The sequence below is a fragment of the Carassius carassius genome, chromosome 40, assembly GCF_963082965.1.
Source record: "Carassius carassius chromosome 40, fCarCar2.1, whole genome shotgun sequence".
In the NCBI taxonomy this organism is placed as follows: domain Eukaryota; kingdom Metazoa; phylum Chordata; class Actinopteri; order Cypriniformes; family Cyprinidae; genus Carassius; species Carassius carassius.
Window position 1 is genome coordinate 4,210,662 of NC_081794.1, and position 12,371 is coordinate 4,223,032.

At 34.2% G+C, this 12,371-nt stretch overlaps 1 protein-coding gene across 7 annotated transcripts in view; it reads left to right on the forward strand.

Annotated features, from left to right (window-relative positions):
* Positions 1–7,103: 7,103 nt before the first annotated feature.
* The window catches only part of LOC132121990 (1-phosphatidylinositol 4,5-bisphosphate phosphodiesterase epsilon-1-like), a 92,380-nt gene continuing 87,112 nt past the window's right edge, over positions 7,104–12,371 (forward strand). For 2 of the 7 annotated variants that reach the window (XM_059531773.1, XM_059531772.1), the window contains exon 1: positions 7,107–7,341. The gene's annotated coding sequence lies outside the window, so the exon portion shown is untranslated. Of the gene's footprint in view, positions 7,342–12,371 lie in introns of all 7 variants that reach the window. The other 5 variants (XM_059531771.1, XM_059531768.1, XM_059531770.1 and 2 more) reach the window with 5 other exon arrangements.

Consider the following 12,371-nt stretch of genomic DNA (forward strand, 5'->3'; position numbering starts at 1 on the left):
TTAGTCACTCTGGGTGAGCATTTTCAAAACGGTTTTGTCAGCATCCATTTATTTCAAATCATCAGTTGACGTTGCTATCCAGTAGAGGGAGGCAGTGTAACACAGATCACGAGGTGACAATGACTACGTTTACATGCTGTTAAAATTCGGGTTATGGTCGGGTTAAGGTCACTATTTGGGTTTCTGAAACATTCGGGATAACCCGTTTACATGCGTGAGCAGAGAGAGTTACCAATCCCGATGTAAACGGCGACGCACGGTTAGCGTCTGGACGTACGGACAACAAGACGCAAAATATGCGTCATTTCCGATTCTTCTTCCTGTATCCAAAGACAACAACAGCAGCAGCAGGCGGATAATGAATAGTTTGGGGCAGATAGCGATAGTTATCGCAAGCCGTTTTAGCATTTAAAACCTTTTTTTGACTATCCATAAATATAATTTCGGATAGTCATAATTATAATTCGACTAGTCACAATGATAATTAGAGATATCTGCAATTATAATTGCACTTGTAAGAAATCGGATTAGAGATATCTCTAAATACTTTATGACTAGTCAAAACTATGGCAAGCCGTTTTAACATTTAAAACCTTTTTTTGACTATTCATAAATATAATTTCGGATAGTCACAATTGTAATTCCAGATATCTATATTGTAATTATGACTCGTCGTAATTGGAATTAAGATATCTACAATGTGATTATGACTAGTCATAATATGCATTGAAGATATCTACAATATCATTTTGACTAGTCATAATACACATTCCAGATATCTACAATGCTATTACGACTAGTCATAACCTTCCATTGACTTCCATTGAAAAATATTTTCAGATATCTTCAATTGAGTTTTGACTAGTCGTAATTCCAATTCAAGATATCTTTAAATATGATTTGCCTAGTCAAAATATCTTTAATTCCAAATTTTTAAAGATATCCAAAATACATTTGTAGATATCTGCAATTCATTTATGACTAGTCAAATTACAGTTGCAGATATCTTTAATTGGAATTTTGACTAGGCAAATCATATTTAAAGATATCTTGAATTGGAATTATGACTAGTCAAAACTCATTTAAAGATATCTGCAATTTAATTATGGATATCCCAATCAGATTTGTGACTAGGAAGAACTAGATTTAGAGATATCTGCATTTAGCTTTGTTACTAGGCGTAATTGCAATGTAGATATCTGGAATTAACAATTTGACTAGTCAAAATACGTTTATAGATATCTACAATGTGCATGCAAATACACCTTTGCTGAGCCCCACCTTAAACATTTTATTTAACCAATCCTAGCTTGGAAACTGTTGTCATCTGCAATTTGTCAAAGAGTTGTATAATAAAAGTCCTGCGTCTTTGGGTGATTTTAAACTGTTTTATACAGAAGTAATTAAAAAGTATGGAAATAAAAATGTAGCTGGAGCATGTGTAAAAGTTGTAGGCTATAGAAAGAGGACTTAAATAGGCTTTTGTCCTGTTTTATATCGTAATGTTGAGACGTGTGTGCTGTGGATTACATTTTGTTAGCCTTTATTTACAAATGAACACATGCATAAGCCTTATGTCAGCCGTTGCAACATTTGATATAATGTTAAAAGAATCAGTATCTATTTACATTAAGTGCAAGCCTGACTTGTTGTCAGAGACTACTTACACTGTCGTCCACCGACATATGATATCAGTTAAGACTGATAAACGATGTTGGATTGACATCAACTGTAGTGGTGTAATGGTTAAAAGCTGTGCTCTTTGGTACATTCGACCCGTGTTCGCGTCTGTTTTTTGCCAAACATTTTTCTACTTTTTCAAAATCTCATATCGTTTTGGAAAGGCATTTATTTTCAATAAAAATTAAGGAAATAATTAAAAAGTTGAAAATAAATATTGGTTAGGGTAGGTTTAGGGAGGGCTTTTTTGTCCCAGTAAGGTGGCATCCATTAAAAAAGTTTAATTAAAATGATCATTTACACTCACTACGCTATTATTGCGTACTGTTTTATAATGTACTACAATACTGAGATGCAGATAATTGCCACTATTTGAAATAAGTAGTATAAATAGCAGAAAATCTTGCTATTTTAACAATGTAAATATAATCTATAGTTCTTTGCACTTAGTGTAAATATCATCTATCGCTAAGAAAATATGCAATTTACACCTAGTGCAAATAGCTGCTACCTAAAAGAATACATTGGCGCTCATCACTGAAGACAGCAGAATATCGTCATCATGGATCTCTTGCTATAATACAATACAATACTCCCACCTTGTGGGCTATTTATGGAAGCTCGTTTCCACCACTAAATAAAGAAATTAATTAATTAATTAATAAAGAAAAAAGCAACTTTTTATTTCAGTTATAAAATGTATATCTCTTATCGTCTATATATCACAATCCTGATAAAAAAAGTCAGAATGAATGGTAAGAAAATCTGCAAATTAGGCCTACCTTTCTTTAAAAAAATTAATAAAAAGCATTGTTTTTCATTGTCTAAATATATAATAGATAAATTCAGACGAGCAGTTTGTGATTTTCTGCCTTTATTGAACATTACACTGCATTTGGTCTATTTTTCAACATGATTCAATTAAAACGATGGAGACCTTTTACCACACAAGGCTGCATCCAGATATATTCAATAATCCATGAAGCGCTTCATCCAGTAGCTTTTCTCTCCATGAAAACAAAAGCAGACTTTTATTATGTTGTAAGCAGTTAGTAGAGTAGGCAGGGAGGAGCTGAGTAAATTTATTCTGATGTCGCACAACAGCAATTCGACTAGGAGGAATTGCAATTCAGATATCTCAAACTATAATTGTTACTAGTCGAAATCTAATTAGAGATATCTCTAATTACATTTGTGGATGTATGACGCATCTATTGAAGATATCTATAAAGTATTTGAAGATATCTTAAATGGAGTTTTGACTAGTCATAAAGTATTTAGAGATATCTCTAATTCGATTTCTTACTAGTGCAATTATAATTGCAGATATCTCTAATTATCATTGTGACTAGTCGAATTATAATTATGACTATCCGAATTACAACTGTGACTATCCGAAATTATATTTATGGATAGTCAAAAAAAGGTATGCGATAATGGCAAGCCGTTTTAACATTTAAAAACCTTTTTTTGACTATCCAAAAATATAATTTCGGATAGTCACAATTGTAATTCCAGATATCTATATTGCAATTATGACTCGTCATAATTGGAATTAAGATATCTACAATGTGATTATGACTAGTCATAATATGCATTGAAGATATCTACAATGTCATTTTGACTAGTCATAATACACATTCCAGATATCTACAATGCTATTACGACTAGTCATAACCTTCCATTGACTTCCATTGAAAAATATTTTCAGATATCTTCAATTGAGTTTTGACTAGTCGTAATTCCAATTCAAGATATCTTTAAATATGATTTGCCTAGTCAAAATTCCAATTAAAGTTATCTGCAACTGTAATTTGACTAGTCATAAATGAATTGCAGATATCTACAAATGTATGGATATCTTTAAAAATTTGGAATTAAAGATATCTTAAATTGTATTTTGACTAGGCAAATCATATTTAAAGATATCTTGAATTGGAATTACGACTAGTCAAAACTCAATTGAAGATATCTGAAAATATTTTTCAATGGAAGTCAATGGAAGGTTATGACTAGTCGTAATAGCATTGTAGATATCTGGAATGTGTATTATGACTAGTCAAAATGACATTGTAGATATCTTCAATGCATATTATGACTAGTCATAATCACATTGTAGATATCTTAATTCCAATTAAGACGAGTCATAATTACAATATAGATATCTGGAATTACAATTGTGACTATCCGAAATTATATTTATGAATAGTCAAAAAAAGATTTTAAATGTTAAAACGGCTTGCCATAGATAGTCTTTGTTTGCGCTTTGGCGCTGGTACTGATCGACCAGCAGCACTTGACACTACTGTGCCTCTATACTGCACTCGGGGTTTTTTTATGCGCCGTCTCTACTCAAAAGACCAAGATTCCTTGCGAATAGAACATGCGCAGAACACACATTTTGATGGGGATATGCCGAGACGCGTTTACAAGACCAAATATTCGGGTTAGAAAAGGGGTACCCCAGGTATAATATCCCGGTTTTTAAAAACCGGGATATGAGCATATCCGGGTTTTTGCCGGTGTTTACATGGCCGTGCGCGACCGGGTTATTGCTAATATCCCGGTTTTGAACGGGTTATTGGCTGCATGTAAACGCAGTCAATGACGGGTTTAGATCAACACCATCTTTAGTTGTTGAGACTTCAGTTGATGGAAACCTTCACTTGCAGATGTTTAGATGGCAAGACAAAACAAAAGGCCCAAAGAGTGACAGATTATGAAGTTCCACCAGAACAGCAAACACTTTTGTACAAACACGTGACAGTCTTATTTGAATCTTTACAAGTGCATGAAGCCTTATTTAAAAGTTTCATCCTAAAAACCTGAGAAAAAAAAACACAATTACGTCTGCATAGTTGTGCAACAAGCGCAAATCGTGCAAACATGAATGATCAGAAATTATTGCATGAAAGCCAAAAACTGAATCATAAAAGCACATAAAAGACTGTCATAGTGAACTGCAATATACAAAGGCTTACTTGTGTGGTTTTGTAAATGAATTGCAACTGAAAAGCAACAGTTCCACATGCTGTAGGATTACATGTGACAGATTGACTGGGAGTGGAAGAATTGCACATTCTTTATGGATGGCATAAGAGTTCCCTCCTTGTGGACTAAGAATCGGAAAAACCATTGCTATTCTGCCAAGAATACAAACACATAGTTAAAGTAAATATGCATTGGCATATTTCTATATGATAATTTGCCTAATAGCCCATTTTATATTTCCTTTAAAGACTGAGTAATATATGGTGGGAGGAGCTGGACACAAACCCCTCTGTTAGGACTGTATTAGGTGTGGATTACCAATGCATGCATAAACAAAGCATAACAAACATGAAGAAAAAAGAATCAACTAGCACAATACAAAATCACAAACATGAGTTTACCACATGAAAACATCTGGCTTCATTCTGTGATCTTATTCTTCCAATAAAGCAATGGTATAATTAATCTAGTTTGGGACAAGGGGAAATCAAACAATGTTATCACTTCAGTAAAAGGAAGTAACCTTCAGATGTAGCCAAAACCAGATAATCTCCATGCAGCATTCCCACAAGTGCAATGGTACTTCACTAATTGTAGTTTACAGTGCTTTAACTAATGGCATACCATGGTACTATAAAAGTTATTAAATATAGAAATACAAATTGAAATATATATATATATATATATTTAAATTGTCAAAAAATGTGGTATTGATAATGTGTCACATATGGCTTAGTATTGAGTCATTTACAAATTAGACACAATGTTGCCAGTAGTTTTTGTCTGTTTTTACTCCACCAATGAAAATAATTCTATTTGGAATAGAGACACACAATAGAGGCTTATTTCATAACTCAGTGTTTTAAATTAATCGATTGACTGATTCAATGACTCACTGATAAATACAATCACTTGTCGCCACCTGCTGGTGTATTTTGTCCGTTTTTGCTCCACCAATGAAAATAGTCCCAGAAGTCAAAACAGGATCAACTGTTTTATTCATAAATACAATCACTTGTTGCCACCTACTGGAATAATATCAGAATATCAGAACTCTTGGAAACAGTTTGGCCAATCGAATTTGAGGAGGAAATAAAGTACTGTGTAAATATGAAAATTTTAAGTGATATCTAATACACATGACTACCATATCATGTAGTAATTTGAATGTTTTTGCTCCAACAGTGAAAATAGTCCCAAAAGCTGAAAGAGGATAAAGGGTTAATCAACATGTTGTCCTTCTTCAAATAAAATATAAATGTGACTGAATCAATCAGCGTTTTGAATGAATTGATTGAATGAAGGAATAATTCAGTGACTCACTTGTACATTCTCTTGGTAACTGCTCGCATAATGTTGTAAACTGCAGAAAGGATCACTCACAATCCCTATCACATATCAGAACTCTTGGAAGACTGCTTAGCTAATCAAATATTAATATGTGACCCTGGACCACAAAAGCAGTCTTAAGTCACTTGGGTATATTTGTAGCAATAGCCAAAAATACATTGTTTGGGTCAAAATTATTATAGTTTTTTCTTTTATGCCAAAAATCATTAGGATATTAAGTAAAGATCATGTTCCATTAAGTTATTTATTTATTTATTTATTATTATTTCCTACTATATTAAAACTTAATTTTTAATTAGTAATATGCATTGTTTTGAAGTTCTTTTGCACAAAGTTAAATCTGATTCCCTCAACATTTAGAATTTTTCGCACCCTCAGATTCCAGATTTTCAAATACCTGTATCTCATCCAAATATTGTCCCAACAAACCACACATCAATGGAAAGCTTATTCATTCAGCTTTCAGATGATTTATAAATCTCAATGTCAGAAAATTGACGCTTATGACTGGTTTTGTGGTCCAGGGTCACATATAGCTAATTGGATACACATGACAGTCATTTTATTAATTAGTATTTTACTCCACTAATAAATAGTCCCAAAAGTCGAAACAGGATCAACCACTGAAAGTCTATGAGCAAAACAGTAGCGGCATTACATTGATCAATTGATTAGATGATTCAATGACTCATCTATAAATACAGTCGCCACCTACTGGCTGAGAGTTATAACCTGCAATGACAGTCAGTCCCCACCAGTCAGAACTCTTGGAAAACAGCTCGGCCAATGGAATTCGAGGAGGAAACTGCTGTTAATTTGTTATTTTATTTTATTTTATATGATATATAAGAAGCATGAGTACCATATTAGGTACCGTGTAGTATTTAACTGATACTCTAATAATTAATTCAATTTATACCGTGGTTGTACCATCTAAAAACGGTAACTATTACCATGGTAGATCCCCCTGTAACTTCTTAAAGTGAAATATTTGGTATTTATGTCGACATGCAAGCATGAGTCTATGAAAGTAAAGAAGTGTGTCAGTCTCTTGAGCGCTACCGAGAGTTAAAGTCCTCCTCAGACATTCCTATGCAGTGACACCTCTGCAACAGTTATTGTGCTGGCTTCGCCTCACTTGTCTGCTGCTGACTGAATGACTGACTGACTGACTTTCCCGCCTCGACCAATTTAAACGCATCTTTGTGTTCTGCGGTTGCCGCGGGACTCTGCAAACTTAACAGTCAATTTCTGAAAGCAGGATGAAGTTTCACTCAGTTTCGCGTGTGAGGCGGTTTTCTGCTGTGACTTGCTGCGGCGGTGAGTTGTTTTTCCTGTCCTTGGCACGTGTTTATATTACGTTTGTAGTGTTAAATCTTGTGTTTATCTGAATTGACTACAATCGAGCGTCAAAACGACGTTTGATGTAGTGTGTGAGTTGATAAATTGCGTTGTCGGATAACAACAATCGGAAATGAATGAAAGAAACAACGTTACAGTTTGTCTTGCTAACGTTACTCGCGTGTGTTCATTCACCTCAGTTGTTTTCATTTCATGTATATGTAAGCTATACAGTGGTAGCCTATAATATTAACTTTATAGATGGTACTATCATGATAGTAATTACTACCATTGTTTTGCTATAGTTTGTAACTTTTTGCTAGTAAAATCTTCTCAGTGTTTAAGCAGGTGTTAAAGGTTTGACTGTGACAGGATGTTTCTATTAAAGACATCGTGTGTGATTGTATGTATATGAGGAAATATTTCATCAAATTGGCACGTTCTCCAAAAAGCACAATGAGACATTTTTTCTGTCTCCCCCTTTTCTGCCTCTACAGGCTCCCCCAAGTCTAGTTTTGTGAAATCAGCTTCTGATGGAAATCCTCTGTTGCTCTAGTAAAGTAAAGTACTCTGTAACCTGATCTTGCTCTAGTGATCCTGGGGTTTGGGCTCTTTAGGCTCAAACTCATACAATCCATTTTCATTTACCAGCCTGGAAAATGTGAATAGATGGAAAACTGTTTCACTTCACATGCCACATGGTTTTTATGAGAACTCCATGGAGGAAGACTTGAGTAGTACTCGGTTACTGTTCTGGGATCAGAAGGGAACTTTTTCTTGGCTGTAAACAAGCCTATAATCATAGACCTTTGATCAGTTAGGACAATACTCAGTATATGACACAATTATAAAAATTTGATATTTTTTGCATAAAATGTTATTGACGTGAGCAATCTGAACAGACTGTTTCATGTGTTGCGAAACTGAATCTGGATTGACACCTGAGCCAAACACTTTCCAAGTGTTCAGACACACCTGCAGTGATCTGTGGATTTCTTTGGTTTCCTTTTTTTTTTTTTTTTTTTTTTTTTTTAACTAATTGTCAGCTTGAATCTGTATCTGTGTTTGTATTAGCTTGTATCAGCGTGTGTCTGTTTTGCCACTGCTTGTTTAGGGCTTATATAATTTCTATTAGTGTGTCATCTTTTTATTGAGACCTCAAGAAAAGCACGCAGAGACTACTTATTTGCTTATTGATTATTTGCATACTATTATAGTATTTATTCAAAATTTGGATTATCTTACATTTTTAATGTTTATGTTTTCATTTAAAGTTTAGTAATTTATTATATTTGTAATATTTCTACTTGCCTTTCATTTATTTTAATAATTTTTATTTATTTTTTTTTAGTTTATTTTTTGTAATTTTGGTGCATTAACTTGGTGCATATTCTGATTTTAATTGTACAGTTTTTAAGTTCAATTACATCTAATAGGCTATTTTTTTCATTTGATGAAAACAGCTAAAGTTTTGGTTCTAGATAAAGGCTAGAATAGCCTACACTACATCCATCCTTAAAAATATTTTGGTTTGCAGTAAGAGTAAAACATTAAAAAAAAAAGTGTCGGTAGGTAGGTCTATATATTTTTTTTATTTTCAAGTTTCAATGTAAAAAAATTTTATTTACATTTTGGTGATGGTGATTATGTAGGTATGAATTTAAACAAATTAGCATATCGTGGCGTCACTGGCTGGGTCCTCAACCCGTGCCTTCGGGCGCATCATTGCAAACCTCATTTTGATGCAGGCTGTATAGACCACAAACAAATTGAAATCTTTGTCAAAAACATGTTCATTGCATGAATTTCAGGTGAGAAGAAAAAAAAATGAGGTAGTTATACTGTTTTACTTGCATCCACCGCTAGGTGTCATGCAACCTACAAATGAGAGAACGTTTACTTTGCTTTCTTGGGTTGTCACTTTTGTGAAAAAAATCCTGTTTGATTTGAGTGACAAGTGTTCATTGAATCGACTGTGAAATCGATTTTGCATGTCTAGATGCATTTTATACAGCAAATAACACCAAATATAGGTAAATCCACAGACAGCAGGCAGGACGAATGTAAAGATTCAATATATTGGTAAAGACCAATATTTCAGATGATTTATTTATTGGCGTGAAGTTACGTGCACAATGACAAACAGGAGTGCAACATTCTCGATAAACAATAAGCAGAGTGGACTGCCATAACGCAAAACATTTACTGCAGGATTCAACATGGCTGTGTTTACGATTAGAAATGTCAACAACAACAAAAAATCGCATACGTAGGTGATTCTAGCCCGAATCTGTATCTGTATGCATGGACTGTCTGAATACCGGCAGAATTCACATTTCTGTTGTAAAATGAGAATATGAGATGAAGTGAATGCACAGGCCATAGTGTGACATCCGTTAACCAATAGTGTAAACATAGATGACGTCAAGGGGTTTTTAAAGAAAGAATGTAGCCTTCGTTTGTATGTAGGCCTAGGAAATTTATATATTTACAACACTTACTAAAATATAATTAATATTATTTTATTGCTTTTGTATTGGTTGTTTGAAGAGTAAAAAAAAAATATTTGCTCTGTCTTAACGCAAATGTACAACCGGCAAGTCGGTCCAGCAAAAAAATAAATAAATATTTGAGTCGGTCCTAAATTGACAGGGTCGGTCGGGTTACGGAAAACAAGAATATTTTTAAGGATGGCCTGACTTCAGCCCAAATTATTGCCCCAATTTACAGTCTGGATGAGTCAGTGCTAGTTGACAAAATTCATGGCCAGCCTACAGAGTTTTGAAAGTCAGAGTTGACCGATTTCACATAAAATCATGTAGTGTATGATGGGCACAGACTTTCATTGACATTGATATCAACTGTGCTTGATATTTCGAGCCAGTTTTAGAACACATAGGCCTACATATAGGCCTATGATCAGTCTATAGTTTACGATGCCCAGTTTTTCTCTGTAACTATTCAGAGTTGCCAAATGTTTGATGCCTAATGTTTTAAAATATGAATAGTTTGAGTTTGACTGAATAGACTTTTGTTCAAGTTGCAGACTTTGTAAAAGTTGTGTAGGGTATTCCAGCTTTAACAGCAGTAGGGATGGGACGATAACCGGTTTTATTGATAACCATGATAAAATGTGCTGAAGGTTAGTAATATTGTTTAAAAATGAATTATCATTAAAACCGTGTTTGATTATCGCGGTTTTAATAACTCACTATTAAATCATGTCCAGCCAGCAACAGTCTGACGCAAGCGCAGCGCACAATGTTTTTTTTCGAGAAGGAATGGCGAAAGTCAGTGACTTTTCTATGCTTTTCTATGCTTCTACACTTTTCATTGTAAGGAAGGAAATGCCACAGAATTTAATCTTTCTTTAAATTAAGTGCATAGAGTTGCTTGTTTTATTAGTTGTTTGTTGATTATTAAATATAAAACTTGCTGAAATGTTTTCAGTGTGAGCATCAACTATTTTTGAACACTTTCATCTCGTTTCAACAAAACCGTGATAATATTGATAATCGTGATAATTTTAGTCACTATAATCGTGATATTAAATTTTCATACCGTCCCATCCCTAAACAGCAGTATCATTGGTCAGACATCAACAACAGTTGACCTAGTTCAATTTATGATGGCTGTTATCTTAGATTACCTTAATCTGAATTGACCCTGTGTGTATGTTGCCATTGATGCCATTGTTTAGCAGCACATAAACTTTGTTTTATTAAGATGAACTGTTCCAAGTCTGGATGAGGCTTTGCTCCAGTAGCTGCGTGTTGCACAGGAACTGAATCAAGCTAGCACAGATAATTAGTTTGTGCTGGCTTCAGAAAAGAAGGGAAGAAGGAGGGGGTGCAGAGGTGGATTTGGGGAGGTGGGAATTCCCGTAATTTCCAAGCGTTACAATGGCCTCATGCCTCAACAGACACTCATCCCCACCCTCCTTTCTGGAGGCACGATATGCAGCCTCTTTATTGCTACAGTTCATAGTTTAGATAAGTAAGAGGTGTCTTTGACAAGTTCAGGTTTTAAGGGCTCAAATGCATGCAACACCCACTGAAGGCATGCTGACATAATCAGATACGGCGGTCGTTGGCCCATGACCATGACATTAATAAGGGATAACAGGAAATTACCATGACAGATTGGATGCAATCCTTCATAATGTAACATAAACAAATGAAGGCTTGCAGTACTTTTAGGCTTTAACAATTTTTAGAAGAACTATAATTAGTTGTGTTTGCTATGAGACCCATCACTATCACCATTACTTATTAAACCCCTTCTTGACCAGTATGCAACCTGAACACCCATCAGCCGCTTCAGGCAAGAATGTGAGAAAAAAAAAAAAAAACGAATATTTTTTTTTTTTTTCCATCACTTCATAGTCAAGCTACCTCATGAAGTCATGTGAATATATTGCAGTTCGTCATAGAGTCAAGGGTGTGTCTGGTTTATCTGTTCTGTGATCTCATTTCACGGCAGGAATGCATATGTTATTTACTTTAGTAATGTTGGAGAATGTATTCTGGGTGCAGATAAAGACAAAACATGTTAAGTGGCTTATGATACAATAGCAGCACCCATCTTCTGTCCCAAACACAAGCATTGTTTAACTTATTCCAAATTAGGGCTGCACGATTATGACAAATCCTAATTTTTGATTATTCCCTTGAAACTGTAATTGCGATTATTAATTGCGACTATCACAATTTACATTTAATGATGTTTATACCATTGTTTGATGCATGCCATATTTTTATATGAAAATAAACCAGCTGAAAACACTAACTGAAAAACCTTTAGTGCTTTTCTATGGTATGAAGCCTCTAATGTCAACTATACATTGGATTGGTTTCTTCTTTAAATTATAAAAAAGTAAAAATATGAATGATATTACAATGCTATACTAAAACTAAAGTGAAAAGAATGGGAAAAACCCTTAAAATAACATGAAAAAGGAAAAATGCATCTTAAGCACAATAATAACATAAGTGGACTTTGAACGATTA